Raw genomic sequence first — 22,652 nt, forward strand, 5'->3', positions numbered from 1 at the left:
ATCCTCTCCAACATTTGTTGTTTCTTGCCTTGTCAATTTTTGCCATTCTAAGTGGCATAAGGTGGTATCTCAGTGTGGTTTTCATTTGAATTTCCCTGATGGCTAATGATTTTGAACATTTTTTCATGTGTCTGTTAGCCATTTGTATGTCTTCATTGGAAAAGTGTCTGTTCATATCTTCTGCCCATTTTATGATTTGTTTATTTGTTTCTCGCGTATTGAGTTTGAGAAGTTCTTTGTAGATCTTGGATACCAGTCTTTTATCTGTAGTGTCATTTGCAAATATCTTCTCCCATTCTGTGGGCTGCCTCTTAGTTTTTTCAACTGTTTCCCTGGCTGTGCAGAAGCTTTTTATCTTGATGAAGTCCCATAAGTTCATTTTTTCTTTTGTTTCTCTTGCCTTTGGAGATGTGTCATGAAAAAGGTTGCTGTGGCCGATGTCGTAGAGGTTGCTGCCTATGTTCTCCTCTAGGATTTTGATGGATTCCTGTCTCACATCGAGGTCTTTCATCCATTTGGAATTTATCTTTGTGTATGGTGTGAGAGAGTGGTCAAGTTTCATTCTTTTTGCATGTACCTGTCCAGTTTTCCCAGCACTATTTATTGAAGAGACTGTCTTTTTCCCACTGGATGTTTTTTCCTACTTTATCAAAGATTAGTTGCCCAGAGAGCCAAGGGTCCATTTCTGGGTTCTCTATTCTGTTCCATTGGTCTGTGTGTCTGTTTTTGTGCCAGTACCATGCTGTCTTGGTGATCATAGCTTTGTAGTACAGCTTGAAATCTGGCATTGTGATGCCCCCAGCTTTGTTTTCCCTTTTCAACAATTCCTTGGCGATTCGGGGCCTTTTCTGGCTCCACACAAATTTAAGGGCTGTTTGTTCCAGCTCTTTGAAAAATGTCATTGGCATTTTGATCGGGATAGCATTGAAAGTGTAGATTGCTCTGGGTAGCATGGACATTTTAGCTATGTTAATTCTTCCGATTCATGAGCATGGAATGTTTTTCCATCTTTTTGTGTCTTCTTCAATGTCTTTCAAGAGTGATTTGTAGTTTCTAGAATATAGATCCTTTACATCTCTGGTTAATTCCAAGATAACGTATGATTTTTGGTGCTATTGTAAATGGAATGGATTCCCTAATTTCTCTTTCTTCAGTCTCATTGTTCGTGTATAGAAATGCAACTGATTTCTGAGCATTGATTTTGTATCCCACCACATTACTGAATTGCTTTATAACTTCTAATAGTTTGGGAGTGGATTCTTTTGGGTTTTCCATATAGAGTATCATGTCATCTGTGAAGAGAGACAGTTTGACTTCTTCTTTGCCAATTTGGATACCTTTTATCCCTTTTTGTCGTCTGATTGCTGTTGCAAGGACTTCAAGTACTATGTTGAATAATAGTGGCGAGAGAGTGAGCATCCTTGTCGTGTTCCTGATCTTAAGGGAAAGGCTTCCAGCTTTTCCCCATTGAGAATGATATTTGCTGTAGGCTTTTCATAGATGGTTTTTATGAGATTGAGGAATGTACCTTCTATCCCTACACTCTGAAGGGTTTTAATCAGGAAAGGATGCTGTATTTTGTCAAATGCTTTTTCTGCATCTATTGAGAGGTTCATATGATTCTTGATTCTTTTCTTGTTGATATAATCTATCACACTGATAGATTTGCGAATGTTGAACCACGCTTGCATCCCAGGGATGAATCCCACTTGGTCATGATGGATAAACCTTTTAATGTACTGTTGGATCCTATTAGCTAGGATCTTGTTGAGAATTTTGGCATCCATATTCATCAGGGATATTGGTCTGTAATTCTCCTTTTTGATGGGGTCTTTGCCTGGTTTGGGGATCAAGGTAATATTGGCCTCATAGAATGAGTTTAGCAGTTTTCCTTCTGTTTCTGTTTTTTGAAACAGCTTTAGGAGAATAGGTATTATTTCTTCTTTGAATGTTTGGTAGAATTCCCCAGGGAATCCATCAGGCCCTGAAGTTTTGCTTTTTGGAAGGTTTTTAATCACTGCTTCAATCTCTTCATAATTAATTGGTCTGTTTAAAAAATCAATTTCTTCCTGTTTCAGTCTTGGTAGTTTATAGGTTTCCAGGAAGGCCTCCATCTCTTCCAGATTGCTTAATTTATTGGCATAAAGTTGTTGATAAAAGTTTCTAATGATCCTTCTTATTTCATTGGTGTTGGTTGTGACCTCTCCCTTTTCATTCATAATTTTATTAATTTGGTTCCTTTCTCTATTTTTTTGGATAAGTCTTGCCAGTGGCTTATCTGTTTTATTTATTCTTTCAAAGAACCAGCTTCTATCTCTGTTGATCTGCTCTACTATGCTCCTGGTTTCTAATTCATTGATCTCTGGTCTAATCTTGATCAGCTGCTTTCTCGTGCTTAGATTAGGCCTGTTCTTCTGTTGCTGTTCCAGCTTCTTGAGGTGAGAATATAAAAACTGCATTTTAGATTTTTCTATTCTTTTGAGTGAGGCTTGGATGCCTATGTATTTTCCCCTTAGGACTGCCTTTGCAGTGTTCCATAGGTTTTGGACCATTGTGTTTTCATTCTTGTTGGTCTCCATAAATTGTTTAAATTGATTTTTGATTTCCTGGTTTATCGAATCATTCTTGAGCAGGATGGTTCTTAGTTTCCAAGTGTTTGAGTTTCTTTCAAATTTTTCCTTGTGATTAGAGTTCCAATTTCAAAGCATTGTGGTCTGAGAATATGCAGGGAATAATTTCAGTCTTTTGGTATCGGTTGAGACCTGTTTTGTTACCCAGAACATGATCTATTCTGGAGAATGTTCCATGTGTATTCGAAAAGAATGAGTATTCTTTTGTTCTGGGGTGTAGTGTTCTGTATATATCTATGAGGTCCATCTGGTCTAGTATGGCATTCAAAGCTCTTGTTTCTTTGTTGATTTTCTGCTTAGGTGATCTATCTATTGCTGATAGTGGAGTGTTGAGGTCCCCTACTATTAACGTATTTTTATCTATATGTCTCTTTATTCTGGTTAACAGTTGGCTTGTGTATCTTGCTGCTCCCCTGTTGGGGGCATATATATTTATAATTGTCATATCCACTTGTTGGATACATCCTTTAAGAATAATATAGTGCCTTTCTGTATCTCTAACTACAGTCTTTAGTTTAAAATCCAATCTGTCTGATATGAGAATTGCTACCCCAGCTTTCTTTTGAGGTCCATTGGCATGAAAGATGGTTTTCCATCCCTTTACTTTCAGTCTGATTGTATCTTTAGGTTCAAAATGAGTCTCTTGTAGACAGCAAATGGATGGGTTATGTCTTTTTATCCAGTGTGCAACCCTGTGGTGTTTTATGGGAGCATTTAGGCCATTCACATTGAGAGTGATTATTGAGAGATATGATTTTAATGATGTCATGTTGCCTGTAAAGTCTTTGTTTCAATAGATTGTAACTTTCTGTTCTGTATCACTCTTGGGGCCTTTTTACTTTTATAGAACCCCCCTTAATATCTCCTGTAGGGCTGGTTTCGTGGTTATGAAATTGGTCAGTGACTGGCGATTCTGGAAGGTCTTTATTTCTCCATCAATTCTGAATGAAAGCCTTGCTGGATAAAGGATCCTTGGCTGCATGTTTTTCTCTGAAAGAGCTTTAAAAATGCCCCCCTCCCAACCCTTTCTCTCATTCCAGGTCTGTGTAGACAGGTCTGATGTAATCCTGATACTTTTGCCTTGGTACGTGAGAAATTTCTTTGCCCTGGCCGCTTTCAGTACTGTATCCTTGCGATCTAATGTTTGCGAATTGCACTATGACATGACGTGGCGTAGTTTTGTCATGGTTGAGCTTGGGACGGGTCCTCTCTGCCTCTTGGACGCGAATGCTTGTTTCCTTTGCTAGATTAGGGAACTTTTCAGCTACAATTTGTTCAAATATCTCTTCTAGACCTCTGTTTTTCTCCACCGCCTCGGGGATGCTGATGATTCTGACATTGGAACGTTTCATTGAGTCAGTAATCTCCCGTAACCTACATTCTTGAGATTGGATTTTTTTGAGGCAAGTTTCTGTTTTAGCTTTCTTTTCTACCATCCCATCCTCTAATTCACTAATTCGTTCTTCTGCCTCATTTACCCTGGCTGTCAGAGCATCTAGTTTTGACTGCATTTGATTCATAGCATTTTTAATTTCTGCCAGATTCGCTCTCATTTCCACCCTTAGAGATTCTATATTCTCGATAGTATTTTCGTTAATAGTTTTTTCACATCTACACATTGTATTGACCATTGTTACTCTGAACTCCATTTCTGATAATTTGGTTATATCCATATCCATCAGTTCTGTGGCAGAGGCCACAGACTCATTGTCTTTTCTTTGCTGGGGGGGATTTCTCCTTCTCGTCATTCTGATGAGGAGAGGTTGCGGGGTTGTCCAGAGCCCAAATTATTGACCGGGACCCAGGCCGTGCGACCTTGTTTTATAGGGACCTTAGGGATGTGGGCTTCTTGATTTTTCAGCCTGCCTTCTGGGGGAGGGGCCTGCCACGCTGATACTCAGGCCACCCTGTTTGGGTAGATTCTCCATGTCCCCTGCGAGGGGGGATGGGGATGGGCACACTGTGAGCTGGTGTTTCCAGGCTTTTGTTCTCTGGCAGCTTTCCCTGGTGGTTTGCTGTGCCTCTTCTGAGAGTCAGAGCAGCAGTGGCCGAATCCCAGCCTCTGTCTCAGAACAGAGAGATCGCAGTCTGTTCTCCACTGAGCTCTTTCGGCCACTTTAACTCTGTTTCTGTTGGTGCTGCTAAACCCTGCAGCATCCCAGGTTGTGCGCCCCACAGCTGGCATCCCAGCCCTTACTTCCAGGGCCAGCTCATCTCTGTCCCTTGTGTTTCTAACACCGCCAGCCGCCAGCCACCCCTGCACACTCTGGAGCTCCGTTTCAGTGTGGTTCGCTCGCACTCCAGAGCTCCGGTTTCCAGACTGGTTGCGCGATCCCAGGCTCACAGTCTCAGTCTGCTCTCTCGCGGGTGCCAGTCCGCAAGTCCACCCGCTCCCCCATGCAGGTGACTACCGCTGCCTGGCACCCAAACGCGGAGGCTCTCTCCCCGTTCCATTTATCTTCCGATATCTGTGCGCGGATTCACGGCTCCCCACTTCATACCTCAATACTCAGTGCTGGAGATGTTCATTTGTATAGGTCCAGGTGTATCTTCCTATGTCTCAGGCTGATTCCGTGGGTGTTCAGGATGGTCTGGTACCTATCCAGCTCGACTCAGGGGACCAGCTGAAAAAGGGGACCCCTACTCCTCTGCCATCTTAACTCCTCCCCCATGTGCCTGTCTTTATGTATAAAATTGGGATAACAATAATTTTTACTTCGTAGGGATGAAGCAAGTCTTAAAACAAATATGTAAAATAATTAAAAAGAGCCTGGCACAGATTAGGTTCAGTAAAGGTTAACTATTCTCATTTGAATCTACTTCCCACTCTTTGGACTTGTATTGGTGGAAGGATTAAAAAAAGCAAGTGGAGATTTTTCCAGTCCCAAACCCTGCAAGCAAGTATCCCTGGTTGGTCTTCACACTGAAGGAGACAATGCGCTGAGCCCAATTCTGCCAGGTCCTGTGCTGCAGAAGGTCAGGCCTGCTGAGGGCCCCAGACTCGCCTTATGGAGCCCTTGCCAGTGTTTTATGTATATGGACTTAGGAAGATTTTTTCACTACCTAAACTAAATCTTAGAGATTAACATTCCACATGTGTTAATGTGTAGGGAAGAGGACATGCATCCATCTCCCAGCCACCGAGGGGCTCCACCAATTCCTGCCACGAGTCAGTCTCACCTGCCAGAAGCCACGCACTTTTCTTCCACCTGGGATCTGATCTGCCCCCTTGGCACAGCTACTTCCCCTTGCCAAAGTTCACATGAGAGTTTACCTGTGCCAAGAGACCTTCTGTGAGTACACACTCAAAGGGCACGTCTCGCTCCCCAACACCTAGACGGGCACACTGTCACCCTGCCATTTTCTTTCTCTCAGTCCTGGTCTACTTCACAGCTTTTATCACAAGACATAATTACATAACTTATTTCCTGCTTTCCTGTTTCTGGGCTGTGCCCCCTCCACATGCACACATGTCCACAGGAATGCAGGGCTCACATCTGTCTTGTTCCCTCCTTTGTCACCAGCATCTACCTCAATACTAGCTCTCAGCACATAGCAGCTCTCAACAAATATTCAATAAACAGTGAATGAATTTAACGTCTTGAATCTAAAGAGGCATCTGCTCTGGACTCTTCTATCTGAAAGAAAAGGCAAGCAGATGGACCTGAATAAATAGTAAAGGGAAAAAAGCATTAGACACAACCTCTGTAATTTCCCAGAATGTGGCCATTACCGAGCTTCATGCCAACACTTTTAAGGTGATTAAATGAAGATTTCCCACCTTAAATGTGAAAACCAGTAGCTACACAGAGGTTGGTAAACTATTGAAGTCATTGGAAGGGATGATGAGTAAAATAAAGTTCAGTTATCATTTTTTTTCTGAGAAAAAAACTTTGATGAGATCTGAAATCTCCTGATCTTTCTGAGAGAAGTCAGATCCTTTCTTCTCTTTTTTAACCATTTTTATCATTTTGATTTTTAAACTTAAAATGTTCCCTTAGCTTCCAATTGAACCGCTATCTATACCCTAGGTATCCTCATTCCTTCCCCCTACCTGTATGAATGAGTTTTGGAGTTGGAGGGACTTTAAAAATAATCTTGTTCAGTCCTTCCTTTCATTCAAGACAAAAAAGAAGTCCAGGCCGTGCTATAAGAGGGTCTCAGGACCCAGGTCTCCTGACTCCCCAGCTAACCCTCCACTCCTCCACATTAAATTTGGCTCACTTTGACTTGTCCCCTCTGACATAGGGCCTGATTCACTTTTCAGCCCCAGTACAGTAGTTCAGGAGGCAGCTAGTCAATATCCTGTCTGCTCTGAAGACGAGAACAATCCCACAGATGTCAGCCAAGACCTTTATTTTCTGGCAGCACTAAATGAGCCTTCCTTTCTCCAATCAGCAAGTCCAGCCAGAATATTTCCAACTAGGAAGTGGCCCATCCCCGAAGACAGTTTCTTCTGTTCTTAATCTGTCTGGGTTTGCTCCATAAGCCTGACAGGCAGTGGGAATGGAAGTGGGCGAATGGAATGTCCCACAGTGTACATCCTAATCCTCAGAAAGCCTTGCTTTTCTGCCCTTGAGACCGCCAAGCCCAGAACATCTTCAGTCTTCTTTTGTCTTATTCCCACTACAGAAAGACAGAGGGCTCTCCAAATACTGTGGTGAAGAAAACAATAGGTGTAGTCCTGACAGGCCATGTGAAGGTTGAGGTAAGACTATGTCCTCCTTCACAGCCAGGTGGGGGCCCTGCTCTGGACTCCAAAGTGGTGGGTGACAGAGCGGTGTCGGTTAGTCCTGCCTCTCCCTCCCTTCTGTCCACTTCTATTGCAGAGTTTCGATGTGCCAGGAAATCCTTTGCTGTGGTTCTTTTCTCCCTGGAAACTCTGTTCATTCAGTAGTAAATCCCACAGGCAGTTCATTTTTTCACATGGTTCCATATATATGCCTGGTCCAGGTTTATTCTTGACCTTTTTGTTGGTTGGTTTGGGATTTGGGGCCAGCGTATGTCTGGGAGCTGATGCGGGGGGCAAGTAGGATTTTGATGATTTTAAGACAAAGTGACTCACGTTCCTCTCGGTCTCTAAAACTGTCTCTGTCTCAGCTCATTTTTTGTTCATCACTCAACTTACCCACTCACCATCACCAGTACCAGTATTTGGGTTGTTTACTGGATTTGTTGTTATTGTGTATGAGTTTTTCTTTTTATTTTATTTTTGTGAGAGGGTTGTTTTAAGATAAGGAGCCCACCTTCACCTCTAGAACAGTCTATTCCAAACGTTGTACTCCCTGAAACACTAGTTTTCCAGGTACCTTCAGTGGCACCACCATCTTCATGTTCTGTCATTCTGTAAACAAGAATATCTTCATCTCTTTTGTCTTTTCCTCACTCGGCCACCTATTTTTATTAAGAGTTTCTCATAAGAACTTCATTTTGATCACTTCCAGCTTAGTATTACTTCTAAATTGTATAAATCATTGACATGAATTCTAGTCAAAATGGTGTTGTAGATTCAAATCTTGAGCTTTGTTCTGCCCCAAAGACATTGCTGTGATATAAAATAGAAAAAAAGAAAATCAGAAAGTATGGCCATCTCCAAAATAAGATAAATATCTCTGTGTACTATAATCAGAAGAGAAACAAAAGATGGGAAGTGAGACCATTGGGGACTGAATCATAAGTGAATAGGGATGGCCAGTAATTCTAACTCTTGTGGGGTTATGGCATCCAAAACACTCCAGAGAAGGTAGGAACAGAAGTGTGGGCCCCTTCTAAATCTGCAGCCCATTCTAAAATGGCAGCTCTGGGAAGCTGTATTCTGTACCATAGCACCCTGGCCTACTCCCTCCAAAACCACTGACCAGACCAGACTGTTCACCTTACCCAAAGGCTCCTATGAGGGCTTTTCACTTTTTCAAGTGAAAAAGAAGTGGCCCTATAAGATTCTTTTTCCAATAAAATTAAATTGGGAAATATGTGGAGAAGTAAGCAATTGTAAGTGGGAACTAAAGGTGAAAGATCTTGAGGTGGAGAAAGGGCAAAAGGGGTCTTATGGACTGAAGTCATGAGGAAGAAGAAACTCTGGGATCATGACTGATAAGCTTAGAGTGGGGGATGGAGATGCCACTTGATGGCTAAAAGAGGAAACCAGACCCATGGAGAGATCTGGGATCCTATTAATGCAGAAAAGGAAAGCATAGTTCTATAGTTCCCACCACTGAGCTCCCTAGAAGTACTTCAGATTTTGAAGGTCTTTCTAATTTCAGCTTCCAGGAGACCCAGCTGTGCAGTCATGCCAGCCGGTCCTCCTGGAGGCTGTTAGTTTGGCTTCTTCTGGGTGACTGTGAAGCTTGGCCCCAGGCTTGGACCTCTCTTTCCTTGATTTTATGGATATCTTTGTAACTGTCTCCCTTCTGCCACTCCAATTACTTGAGCTTATTTGAGTGAAACTATTCCTTACAACCAAGAAAACCCAACTGAAACATATGTTAAGTCATTTAATCCCCACAACAACCCTAAGAGGTAGGAATAATATTCTCATTTGTGAAACTGAGTCCAAAAGACATTAAGCAGCAAGACCACACAGCTCCTCCGCTGGTCATTTGCCTCTTTGCTCTCACCTCTCTTTCCCAGCCTTCTCCTGCTTTGCTGACCATGCAAACCACATTTCCCAGGCTCCCTTGCCAGCAGGTTTCTGGCTCACAAAGAGGTTCACTGGCAGGTAATGAAAGAGCAAGAAAAAGGGGAAAACCAGGAAATTTCTCCCTCGCTGTGCTTTGGGCAGCATCTCTGTCGGTGACTGCATCTTCTTCATGTCCGAGATACCACGAGAGTGCCTTTCTTCCATGTTCCCAGATCCCACTGGGCAGCCGGTCCTCTCTTTGACCCTCCAGGCCTAGAAGTGAGAGCAGCTTTCTACTTTGGCTAATCTTTGAGGGTCGCTCTGTCTCTTGTTTAGTTTTTCATCTCTTTAATTCCATTCGTAATCAGTCCACTGTATTTAGTTTCTTCTGTTAACTTGTGTGACTCTGTTGTCCTGCCTGGATCCTGACTCATGCAGCAGTAACTACGTAGCTGAGACAGGATTCGAAATTCAGTCTGATTCCAGCACCCACACTGAAGACCACGTTATATTGACAGCCAAAACACAGATTTCTCTGAACTTCAACCACAAACTAAGTGATGTTTCCCCCAGAGCGAGCTTCCCACTTTGTGTTTTCACTGCTCACTGTCATGTGTTAACTTTATAGTGCCACCAACCCAAAGATCGAAATCAGGCCAGGAGAGTTCATTTCTAAGGCCTTCTGTGGCACTACAATGCTCTACCCTGTTCTGACTCTGCTTCCTGTACCCGCAGGGCCAATCTTGTAGTACTGGATTTGCTGCGAGATGATGAATTCTCATGGCACTGAACGCTTGCCATTAAGGCAGTTGGAAATCTCATGTTGCTCATTAGGCTCGCCACTGCTTGAGAGCAATACAGTCTCTTCCTAGTGCTCTTGGTTCTGGCTCCTTCCCTAAGCTTCAACCCTTAGAGACCTTATCCGTTCATGTTAATGCATCCTACTTGCACTCTCAGGTGTTTGTGCCCCCACACCCTGACCCAGATTACTGGATTTCTGACCATCTGACCTCCCAGGCTAGGAGATACCTGCTAAAGTAAATCATGTATAAGTAGTCCTCTGTTGGTCAATCGTGAAGATTCATGTCACTCCTGATGAGGTCCTATCATCTATTTAATGTTTCACTAGGGTCTGGCTTACTGTACTATATTGCATTTAGAGGAGCCTAGAAATGGGTGAATATCAGATTTCTCAACACTAGATGCTCTGCCAGAGGGAGCAAAATGTTCGGATCGTCTCCCCTGAAAAATCTTTAAAAAAATTTAAAAAATCAAAGAAAGAAGCTTCAACTTTCTGGTCTTTAAATAAACCCATAATTGCATCCCTAATTGTAAATGCCTCCTGCACCTGGTCTCAATCCTTTAAATACTAAGTTTAGTCCATTCATGGGTGAAGGTGGATAATTTCAGCAATTAACAAGTGTATGATGCGAAATAGGCTAAGATCTTGAGGTTTGTACTACACAATATCCTGTAACTACTGACAAGTGACAGTCTATGTTTCATAGACCACAGTTGAACAATCTGTACAATCATTTGTAAAAATAACCAAGTCCTGTTATAAAAATCAGTGTTATCTTTGGCATCTCCCTCCTCACTCCCTGCAGCCACCACCTCCCACATCCCAGCTGTCTCCTAATTCTGTGAGGGTTTTTGTTTCCCCAGAAAGCTTTAGTGGCTTCGCTGTTCTTCCTTTTCTCTCTCTAAGGAAATCTCAGTGTTACCAAAGACTAAAATGAATGGCCATATGTCACAAAGAATGAAATATCTTTTCCCAATCCCTATCTTCTGAGCTGACCTAGGAGCCTTTCCAGTAAGACAGAGGGATGAACTGCATGTCCTGAGGAAGGCTCCTCACCCCACCAGCAGGTAGCTACCCCTGTTCACCATTCAGGTCTCAGCAAAAGAATAACATGCTTGAGAAAATATTCTTCAACCCCCAGCCTAAGTCGGGATCTGTAATTATCTCAGCTTACAAATAGATCCTCATCTGTATCATCTGGATAACAACAGTCTGCTCCAGGAGTCTGCAAGGTCCATGAGTATTTATGTCCCAGAATGTATTTCATGAAAGTAATGGCAGGGGGTGGGGGGTGCCGGACTATGGCAAATACATTTGGGAAATGCTGGCTTAATCCAAATTAGGCAAATTTCTTGACTCTAGGACTTCTTTAAAACACTAATGTGTATCATAATCATCAGCATTTTGCAAACCATATTAACCATGAAACCTTTTTTCAGAACACATGTAAACATTTGGAAGGAACCTAGTGTTCTGTGGAATGTAGTTTGAGAAAGGCCAATATACAATGAATTACAATTCCTGCCTTTAACATTATAGCAGAGTGGGAATTGTCACTAGTACACAGATTTAAAATGACCTTGGAAGCTGCAGTGGGAAACTGACAAAACTTCAGAAAGAAATAATCAACTAATGAATCATGGAACTTTACATCAAAAACCAGGGATGTACTGTATGGTGACTAACATAATATAATAAAAAAATATTATTATAAAAAAGAAAGAAAGAATCACATAGAAAGAGAAAGTTGGGATAATGGTAAGTTTAAGGAAGATACCCAAGAAATGGGAGAGGGTATGAGAAAGGTAGCCAGTTTATAAAGTATGCAACGATGGAGTTCCAGTTAAAGTAGAATTACATGCCAACCAGCTAAGTCAAAAGAGAGCTGAGAAGGTTCTTCTCAGTACATGATGCTGATGACTGAGAACCAGTGTGACACCTGCTAACACCTGGGACACTATGGAAAGGTGTTGTGACCTTGGGTTTTCTGGCTGGCTTTTACACATAACAGAACCATATGGTTAGCTTGTTTGTGATAATGTGAAGTTCAAAATTGGTGAATTTCAGTTCAAGTCCCACAGGGTTACATTATTCAGGAACATAGCAATGTACAAAAGTATGCATAATTATACAAAATTAATAATATCATTTAAAAATAATATAAACATATAAATATATATTTAGAGTTTGGTAAAATCATTTAAATAATTTTAAATGAAAACATATCAGTACTACTGTGAACTACTTTTGTATGTGTGAGGTGGCAATAGATATTTCTTGATATTCCAAAGGACTGCCCCAGATCCTTTATGGAAATAGAGGTGTAACTTCATAAATGAATGTAAAAACTATTATTCGAAGTGTTGTGGCCAATCAAGTGGTGTCTAGGAGGTCACTATGGCTACAGATCATCGTTTGGAGTTAATCCAGTGAATGGGGGTTTTCTTTTTGAGTTTAACTTCTCAAGGCATGTGGTCACATGTGAACAATGGGAGCTCAGAGTAGAAACCTTATTTTGAAAATCAACTAAGATTTAGTTTTCCACTTCAGCCACTCACTGAGATGACAGTTTCATGATGAAGATTGAAACCAACATCGAGTAAAATTTGTCTTAGTGGAAAGAAAATAGAAGTTAGTTGTTTAAGGGTCTGAGGCTTTTAGACATTTGATTATTGCTGAAAACAAAATCCATAATTTAATGTAGGATACTTCTGGATGATATATAAACAAGGTTTATAGAGTACAAAGGCAAAAAGAGGAAGAGATCTTTGGAAAATGCTAACCAGTAAGGATTTGGCTTTGCTGGGCCTTTTATATCAACCCTGGAATCTATCTCCTTGGTTCTTGACGAATAGATGCAGAAATAGAACTTGCACGGTCAGGACATGGGTGTCGATTGTGAACGGTGTTTTAAGCCTCTGTGTTCCTGAGATCATGGCTATTTTACCAAGTCCTGGGTTGAGGGATCTGAATGCTGAGTGAGAAGTCAGAGAAGGAGTTAGTGTGGAGGAATGTGGACATGTATGTCCCCGAGGGAAGGAGGATTGGCTGAATGTGATGATCAAGTGCGAATCCACTCTGCTCTCTCATGCCGCAATCCTCCATCTCTCTCCTCCATCTTCCCAGACTCGGGGAACTCCCTTGGCAGTAACTTTTGGGTCCAGCCACTTCTACCTCACTGATTCAGAACCTACCCTCTATCCCCTCTAATCTCCTCCCCGCAGAGGTACTACTCACTTCACACTTCCTCAAGGGGCTTAAAAACATGAAAGCTCTTTACTTCCCCTCCCAGAGGGTGTGTGTGTGTGTGTGTGTGTGTGTGTGTGTGTGTGTGTGTGTGTTTTGAAGGGGTAGTTGTATTGGCACAGGCTGCGGTGTGAGGGCTTCTCAGACTTTAGAAAAATGGTATAGCCACTCTTTCCTGAGGGGAGGGTGAAGACTGGTAAGGCTCCTTAACACCTCACCTATTGTATGAAGAGTAAGAGCCAGCTGTTTGGTTCCTAGTTTCTAACCAGACTTCTGTGCCCACTTAGTGGGGCTTGTGGGAGCATGCAGAACACAGCAGCTGTCCCATCCTCCTGCTCACACATTTTTGCTTTTGCCTCCTCCATCTTTTGGATCTCCCCAGCTCGCTCCCATATGTGCCTCAGGCTGCTGGCTTTTCTGGCTCTATCCTCAGGATTCCAGCTCTAACACAGTGCCAAAAAGCTCTCTTAAGCCCCAGGAACCACAGCTGCCTTGGGACATTCTAACTTCTTCTAGTAGAAGCAGACCAGATACCTTTCAAAATACAGCCTGCAGAACAAGAGGTATCTTTATCCTGTGTCCTCAGGGAAAGGAAATCTCTCTCTGGGGTGACAGATACATGAAATAATTTTATGTCAAACCTTATTATCAGTTCCAGAGCATCTTGGATACTTACTGTGGTCACAAAATCACTGCCTCGAACCCACTGCAGGCCACTTTGAAGAAGGTCAAGCTCTCTTTCTCCTGTTAGGCTCAGCCTGGCTTTTCATGCCAAAAGGAGAAGCTGGGACCACAGTGCCTGAACCCAGCCTGGAGTTCTCCCTCCCATTTTCTGTCTTTCTCACTCAAACCAGGAGGCACCACCAAACATGATAAAAATTGCCCAGTTTTTCCCAGTACTCCTTTCATAGTCATCTGTGACTGTGGGTTTGGCATCTCTTCATGTAGTACACATCACTGTGGGCAGAGAGCCCTCTCAGCTTGGCTGACAGTCATTTTACACAGACTGTACACAAGCTGTCATTGAGGATGGAATTGGCATTCCCACCAGCCTTCCTTCTAGACCAGAGACAGGCTTGGTAGCCCCTCTGCCATAAGAGGCCAGGAACAGGGCAGGTAGTCTTCTCTCCCTGTCAGCCCTGGCACATCCTGAATCTCCTCACTAAGCTCCGGGGCTTTTGTTTTGTCACAGGAGAGCAATAGTTCTTGGTCAAGGCTCAGAGCAGGAAAGTTACATACCTTTACAACCTATATTCTCTTTATATTCCAAATGAGTACAGCTTCCTGGATTCCTACCGGAATGCATATTTTTGAAACCTAGTTTACAGTAATGAATAAAGAAAAGAAAAGCTGTCATGGCCATTTAGGCCCTGGATGTTAAGATTCACGTGTCTGAGAAGCAGCAGCATGGAGGCAACTTTCTGATGTCGTATTCTGAATGGGACTGTGGACACCATGGAAAGGCAGCACGAGCCATTTTCTGCGTGGGTGCTGCCCATCACTGGCCTGTGCCCGGGACAATGAAGCTGCATCTCACATGGTCCCACGCCCTTCTTCAGGTCTTCTTCCCCCTCCTCCAAAACTTCCAACTCTAGGGCATACTGGGGGTGACTTTGGGAATCAGGCGCAGGCTTCAGGCACATCTGGAGTCGTGGCCAGGCCTGGGTCCTTCTGTTCTGTAGTAGGCCCCAAGCAGAAGCAGCTTCACTTTCCCAATTTGAGAGCCACAAAGACGATGTGGCTTCATCCTCCCTCTGTCCCTGGAGGCCCTACTGTGCACAAGAGGAAGAGGCATGGCAAGTTCATGAGTCCTCCAAAATGAGATTCCTGGTGGTTATCTTACTTTTCCACTTACAATAATCCTTAAACTATCTTAATAAGTTTTCCAACATTTCAGTTAGTTTCATTTATCTCCTTAAGATAAGATGGAAAAAAGTTTTGAAATTACCTCCAGGCTTTTTGCATCAACTAGATAAATGGGGAGGTCTGAGAGAGGTTAATACCTTGCAGCCTAATCTTTCTCTGGTATCCCATCAGGGCAGTTGTGATCTGTTGAATATCAACAGGATGACTGCAGGTCTCCTGGAAGGAGTTATCAACTAATTTCAAACTAGAGATAAAAGCCTGTGAAATACACAAACGCTCATTTCTAATTAAATAATTCACTCAGCAAATTTTGTTCAAATTTACTTTCCCCATTTAGAGCAAGTTCTTTCCAATACCCCAAGGAGAGATTGCAAGATGGGTGATGAGTAAGTCTTTAGTAATCAAATTTGGTGATTATCTGCTCAGAGATGGTGTGGCAACAATCTGTAGGATTATTAAAAGAGGACTTTAATGATGTCTTTTTAAATCATGTTTTGGTTTCTGCCCCATCCATTCCAGAAATCCTTTACAAAGAACTGACTCTAGACCATACCAGAGTAGTGGGAGGCCCTCGCTGCTTGCACTCTGGTCCAAGCTGTGGGGTGTTCTACAGTTTTTGTGGAGGTTGGGATTTGCGAGACAATGCCATGAAAGTTTGCATATATGGGACTTCCAACCGTATGGAGTAGTTCCTGCAAAAGAGGTCAAGCTGTGTGCCTGGGTGGCTCAGTCAGTTAAGTGTCTGTGTTTGGCTTGGATGGTGATCCTGGGGTCCTGTAATTGAGTCCTGCATCGGGGTGGGGGGGGTCCCGCTCAGCGGGGAGTCTGCTTCTCCCTGTGCCCCTCCCCACTGCTGGTGATCTCTCTCACACTCTCTCTCAAATGAACAAATAAAATCTTTTTTAAAAAAAAGAAAAAAGAGGTCAAGATGGAAAATAGTATTATAAGAAAGGGTTCCATGGAGGGACCATACCTCTTGATCTGGGAGTTTGTACTGAGGCCAGGAAACATTAAATAAAAAGATAAGACTTTTTCCTCTGGCTTTGGGGGTCAAATTTGTTCCAGTTCTTAAGAATACAGCCCAATGGTGAGTCTGAGGAAGAGGGGGTTTGTCGCATTGTGGGAAAGACTGGCTGCCGGTTCCCAAAGGGATGTCCCAACAAAGGGAACGGAGCTTCAGCTCAGATTACAGTCTCAGTCAGGGCATCCTACTGACCTGCCAAAGGACTGGACCTTCTGGGGGGCAACTGACTCCTGGGGCATCTCACCAAAGAGAGGATCACAACATGATAATAGTAATCCCTGCTGGGGCATCCCCAGATTTCCCCAACAGGGAAAGCCAGACACTGGGTGGCCACACAGGACCAGAAAAAGGAGGGGACTCACCACTCAGCCGCCTAGGAACGTGTTTTGCCCATAGATCAGGATGGCAGCTGGATCCACAGGAATAAAGGAAAAAAAGGGAGGGGGCCCAAAGAAGCAAGGTAGCTGAGAGTCAGCAAGCATCAGGAAAGGGTCCCAACCAAGTCTGCAATGGGGGCAGATTCACCCTAGATAAGCTGCAAATGGAGTGGGAGAGGAGAGGAAAGGGGTCTTTCACCCTCACAGGCTGTTGGAGAGTCCAACCTGTTGGCCTCCAGACCTTCAGACCACACCAGGGAGCTGCCCTGGCCAGACATCTTCACTTGTCTGGGGAGTACTAGGGCAGTGCCAAAGGGCCGAAAAGAGAAAGGAGAGGGAGGGAAGGGTCCCTCTGAAGGGCAAGAAGGGGAATCCCTCACCCTTTTGGGAAAGGGCAGTCTGCCTGGTTCCCCCTGGGGCTTCCGATCCTAACTGAGGAGTAACCTCCACCGGAGGTCATCAGTTCCCTGAGGAGTACTAGAGTCAGTCCACCAGGGAAAGTCCCCAGAAATTCCTGGACAATCCAGGGAGAGTCCTGGACCAACAGAGGGTCCCTGTACAGGCCACCAGATGTGGGGTGTCCCTATTGGATTGGGAACCGATGCCATAGTCGGTAAAGGAATTCACCCAAGGCAGAACAAACCTCAAGGGAGCAACGGGCGGGACAGCAAAGGTGATATTGTGACAAGGTGGTGGTGAGGGGCCACAGTTATAGGGACGGAGTGAGTGTGGAGTGAGGGATGTATGGAATTTTCCCTTTTTTGGTACCTCAGGAACTGTGCCTGGTTGTAATTGGTCAGTTAGGGCCTATGGTTATTTGAAGGTGGGTTGCTTCATGAGCCTGTTTGCATTGCCTGTTCGTATTTAGCTGGGCGGTTGCTGTGGGCGCTTTTGCCTTGCTCTGCACAAGCTACCCCATCACTCCCTCAGATGATTGGAATTGCCTTTTAAATGGACTCCCTTCAGGGCTGCCAGGGTGGCCCAGTCAGTTAATCACTGGCCTTCATCTCAGGTCATGATCCTGGAGTCCTGGGATCAAGCCCCACTTTGGGCTCCCTGCTCAGTGAGGAACCTGCTTCTCCCCCTCCTCCCTATTTGTGCTCTCTCTCACTATCTCTTTCTCTGTATCAAATAAATAAAATCTTTAAAAAATAAATAAGTGGACTTCCCTCTTCTGCTCTTGTCTCCCTACAGTCTGTTCTCAACACAGCAGTCAGCATGATTCTGTTAAAACGTGAGTCAGATCATGAAATCCCTCTGCTCAAAACCCTTAAATAATTTCCCATCTCACCCAAAGTAAAAGCCAAAGCCTTCATGGCCTGCAGGGCCCTTCCTAATCTGCTGTCCACCCCCAGCACTCTGACCTCCCTCTCACTGTCCTCGGCCACCCTGCTCTCTCTGCCTGTTTCCTTCCTTCCTAAGGGTTCTTCTTACAATCATCTAAGTGAGTCCTTCTCTTACCACCTAGTTTACTGTCACAACCGTCCAATTTTCTCTCTTCTTCCCTGCTTTATTTCCTCTGAGGCACTTTAAACCATGACACGTTATACTTTGCATGTTCATCTTGTTTTATTTTGTATTTTTCCTCTACCCCCATCCCCCACCCCACCCAAGACCAGACCATAAGCTCTAGGAAGACACCCTCTTCTGTCAGTTTTCTTCCCTGCTTCATCCATAGGGCATAGGTCAGTGCCTGCCACATATTAGGTACTCACTTAATACTTGTTGAATGGCTGGTTGACTTGGGGCATGAGTCAGCCATTTGGAGGCCATGTGCAAGATTGGTAAGCAGAGGCGGTTAAAGGAAGAGAGCACACATTGGGCAGGGAGGGAAAGCCAAGAAAAGAGATCACAAACCCCTGAGAGACAGAAAGAATAGCCTCCATCTTCAACTTACAAGTGCCCCTTTCTGACTCCCATTAGGCTTCTGACATGCGATTTATTTCCTGTCTTTGTATGGTCCACATATGTACATAATATTACCCACTTTATCTTTACAGCAACGCTCTTTAACTTGATCCAGCTTGAAAGGGAGAGTAGAAAGAGACAACATTCGAAGAGCAGACAGCCCAGATCACCCGGGGCCTTACAGGCCAGTGTAAGTACTTTGGTTTTTGTTCTGTTTGAAATGGGAGGCCACTGCAATGTGTTTTTGATCAGAAGAGTGACAAGCGGATTTTTATTTAAAGGAGCTGCCTATGATTGCTGTATGTAGATAACCATTGTAAAGAGGTATATTAGGGTTCTCCAGAGAAACAGAACCAATAGGTTATGTATAGAGAGAGAGAGAAAAGGAGGGAGATTTACTTTAATGAATCGTCCACACTTTTGTTAGGACTGGCAAGTTTAAAATCCATAGTACTGGACAGCACCATTTCATACCCATTAGGATGACTATTATCCAAAAACAAACCCCAGAAAATGACAAGTATTGGTAAGAATTGGAACCTTTGAACACTGTTGATGGGAATGTAAAATGGTATAGCCACTGTGGAAAACAATATAGTGGTTCCTCAAACAATTAAAAATAGAACGATTATATGATCTAGAATTCTACTTCCAGGTATATACCCAAAAGAATAGAAAGTAGGGTCTCAAAGAGGTATTTGTACACTCATGTTCATAGCAGTGTTGTTCACAGCACTTAAAATGTGGAAGCAACCCAAGTGTCCATCAACAGATGAATGGATAAGCAAAATGTGGTATATACATACAATAGAATGTCATTCACCCTTTACAAGCAAGGCAGTTCTGACTTATGCTACAACATAGATGAACCTTGAGGATATTATGCTAAGTGAAATAAGCTTGTCACAAAAAGACAAATACTCTATGATTCCACTTACATGAGGTACTTAGAATAAGTCAAAATCATAGAGGTAGAAAGTGTAATGGTGTTTTCCAGAGACTAGAGGAAGTGAGGAATGGGGAGTTATTGTTTAAGGGATTATAGAGTTTCCATTTTACAAGATGAAAAGATATATGGATATATTATGGTGGTGATAGCTGTACAACATTGTGAATATATTCAATACCCCTAAACTGTACACTTAAAAATGATTAAGATGGTAATTTTTATGTTATATGCATTTTACCACAATAAAAAAAAACTGGGGGGAAAATAGAAGAGGTGATGTTGCAGTCTTGACTCAAAAGGTGGAAACTCAGGTAGAATTTCTGTGTTGTAGTCTAGAGGCAAAATTCTTTCTTCTTTAGGAAGCCTCTGTCTTTGCTCTTAAGACCTTCAACTGATTGGATAAGGCCCACCCACATTATAGAGGATAATCTGCTTTACTTAAAATCTACTGACTTAAATGTTAATCACATCTAAAAAAAAATGCCTTCACAGCAATATCTAGACTGGTATTTGATCAAACAACTGGACACTAGCCAGTTTACACATCAAAGTAACCATTATGGGAGGATCGGGTGGAATCAGGGAGACCAGTAAGGAGAAAGTAGGATAATCCAGATGGACAATCACAGTAGCTCGGACCAGAGTACTAAGAGTGGAGATGATGAGAAGTGGTAAATGTTGGATATATTTTGAAGGTCAGGCTGACAGCATTTGCCAATAATTGGATGTGGGGTGTGAGAGAAAATGAAGAGGATGATTCCAAAGCTCTTGGCCTGAGCAACCCGAAGATATTGTTTCTGTCAACTAAAATGGGAAGGCTGCAGGAGGGAGCATTTTGCAGGGAGAATGAGGGGGAAATCAAGAGTTCTTTTTCAGACCTGTTCTGTTAGGATGCTCAGGAAACATCCAAGTAAAGAAGCTGAATAGCCAGTTAGATATATGTGCTGGAGTTTAGAGGAAAGGTCTAGATGGGAGATAGAAGTTTCCAAATGTAGATGTCATGTCAAAGTCATGAGACTAGTGACCTCGGCTGTAGCTATTTTGGTGGAGTGATGTGGTCCAAAGCTTGATTGGAGGGGCTTCAAGAGAGAATTAAAGAGATGGTATTGAGTCTATAGATAATTCTTTTCAAGAGTTTTTCTATAAAAAGAAGGAGAGCAATATAAGAGTGGGGTCCACAGGTTTTTTAAAAATTAAGTATATAATGGTATATGAATATGCTTATGGAAGTGGTCCAGGAGAGAGGGAAAAAAAATTCAGGGACTTTAATGAGCATTTACTGTGTGCTGGAGCTGTGCTAAATACAGGTGTCTGGTCGCTCCTAATCACCACAGCAAGCTTGTGAGGTTGGAACTGTTATCACCCCCACTTCACAGCCGAGGGGACTGAGGAAGAGAGAGTCAAAGTCACACAACTACTAAGAGGCAGAGTGAGGGCCTGAACTCAGGAGTGTCTGATTCCAGAGCTGTGAGGCACTTCCCTGCACAGATCTACATTCTAGCCCCCATTTGTAGAATCCACTAAAGATATAAAGGGATATCTCAGGAACCTTGTCTAAAACTTTGTGAATTTCATGGAGAAAACTCTGTATTGTAAGGATGTTTGCTAAATTGAGGATTCTCAAAGGAAATGTCCTTCTTAGACATCAAAAGCTGATGTTTGGGGGTCTCCAGAATACAGACTGCTTTCTCTTACCTTCGTCACCTTGCATGTTTGGTTCTGGGCTACCCCTCAATCCTCCTTGTTGAGTGAATTGCAGCCAAGTTCAATCACTTTTTTGAGGTTCTCCTTAATCCCCAGATACTGTTGCCCATGTGACGTTGGAGTATAATCTCCATGTTTGAACACTTTCAGGCAAGGATCTGAACTCATTTTGTGTGCTAGGGCCAGCTACCTGAAAACCTCTCGGTACATTTTTGTCAAATAATTAATCGATCCAAGGGGCGCCTGGGTGGCACAGCGGTTGAGCGTCTGCCTTCGGCTCAGGGTGTGATCCTGGCGTTGTGGGATCGAGCCCCACATCAGGCTCTTCCGCTGCGAGCCTGCTTCTCCCACTCCCCATGCTTGTGTTCCCTCTCTCGCTGGCTGTCTCTATCTCTGTCGAATAAATAAACAAAATCTTAAAAAAAAAAAATAATTAATCGATCCAGTTAGATAAGGATAACAATCCCTTGTTCTCATAGATGAGAGATTGTCAATGAAGTGGGGGACCCCCCCCATTCCTGGGGTATCTGGCAATGCTTCCAGCATTTTTTGATTATCACAACTGAGGTTGAAGGTTTACTAGTGGTGTCAACTGGGTAGAAGCCAGATGTACTGTTAAACAGCGCACAGTGCAGAGTAGTTCACCGCAACAAAGAGTTATCTGGCCCAAATAACTCAGAACTCAGTTTTTCAATCTCTTTAATCTCTTTCATAGATTAAAACAGAAAATGGAGTTCTGAGATATATACCAACAAGCATTTTTCCTGCTTTTTTTTTTCTCATTCTGATTATTCCTAGGCTAGGGTGAGATGCTTATTTCATCAGATCATGGGTTCCTTCTCCAGCAGCTGCAGCCTAGACATCTTGTCCCAAAACTGAAGTAGTTCCCTAAAGTAAAGAGGCACTAGCCCATTACCCTTAGAATTAGGTTACAACTCCCCAAATCAAGTGCTGAAAATGGCTCTTCTTGCCTTTCCACCCTTCCAGATTCTCTCAGGGATTTTCAGAATTTTTAACAATAAATACATCAACACTAACTTCATAGCCATTCTGGAATACAATGGAGTATAGTACTGCTGATAATCTATGACCAATTCCCTCTAAAGCCACCAGATTCTAAAAATCTATAGACAAAAGCTTTTCCTAAGCTTGCTCCCATCTCCAAGTACAGAAATGGGAAACATTTGGATTCAGGTCCCTCCCCAGCAAATATATGGAAACATATGTTTCCATATGTTTTAACAATATATGTCAAGCTCAGAGACAAAGAGAAAAGTCTAGTTGCCAAAAATGAAGAGGGGCTTCTTAATGCTGAGTAGAATTGGGGTTTTGTGACCCACAGGAGTAAGCAAACTCAACATCAGGTTTTCTTACCGTTTGGGGGTTGGGGTGTGCAGGAAAGGGGGACAAGAGCAGAGGCCATAGGTCCTGCACAAGTGGGGAAATTGAATTGACTCCCTGAACAAAGCTGGGAGTTGGGGAAATCTTTGTCTGCAGTTTAAGGGCTTGTTTTGGATGCAAGTACCA

At 43.1% G+C, this 22,652-nt stretch overlaps 1 protein-coding gene across 2 annotated transcripts in view; it reads left to right on the top strand.

The window, feature by feature from the left end:
• Window positions 1-21,550, top strand: part of PTCD2 (pentatricopeptide repeat domain 2) — a 233,511-nt gene extending 211,961 nt beyond the window's left edge. For both annotated transcript variants that reach the window (XR_008957623.1, XR_008957624.1), the window contains one exon: window positions 18,565-21,550. The gene's annotated coding sequence lies outside the window, so the exon portion shown is untranslated. The remainder of the gene's footprint in view (window positions 1-18,564) is intronic.
• Window positions 21,551-22,652: the final 1,102 nt, after the last annotated feature.

The sequence above is a fragment of the Ursus arctos genome, unplaced genomic scaffold (genome assembly GCF_023065955.2).
Source record: "Ursus arctos isolate Adak ecotype North America unplaced genomic scaffold, UrsArc2.0 scaffold_5, whole genome shotgun sequence".
Classification (NCBI taxonomy): domain Eukaryota; kingdom Metazoa; phylum Chordata; class Mammalia; order Carnivora; family Ursidae; genus Ursus; species Ursus arctos.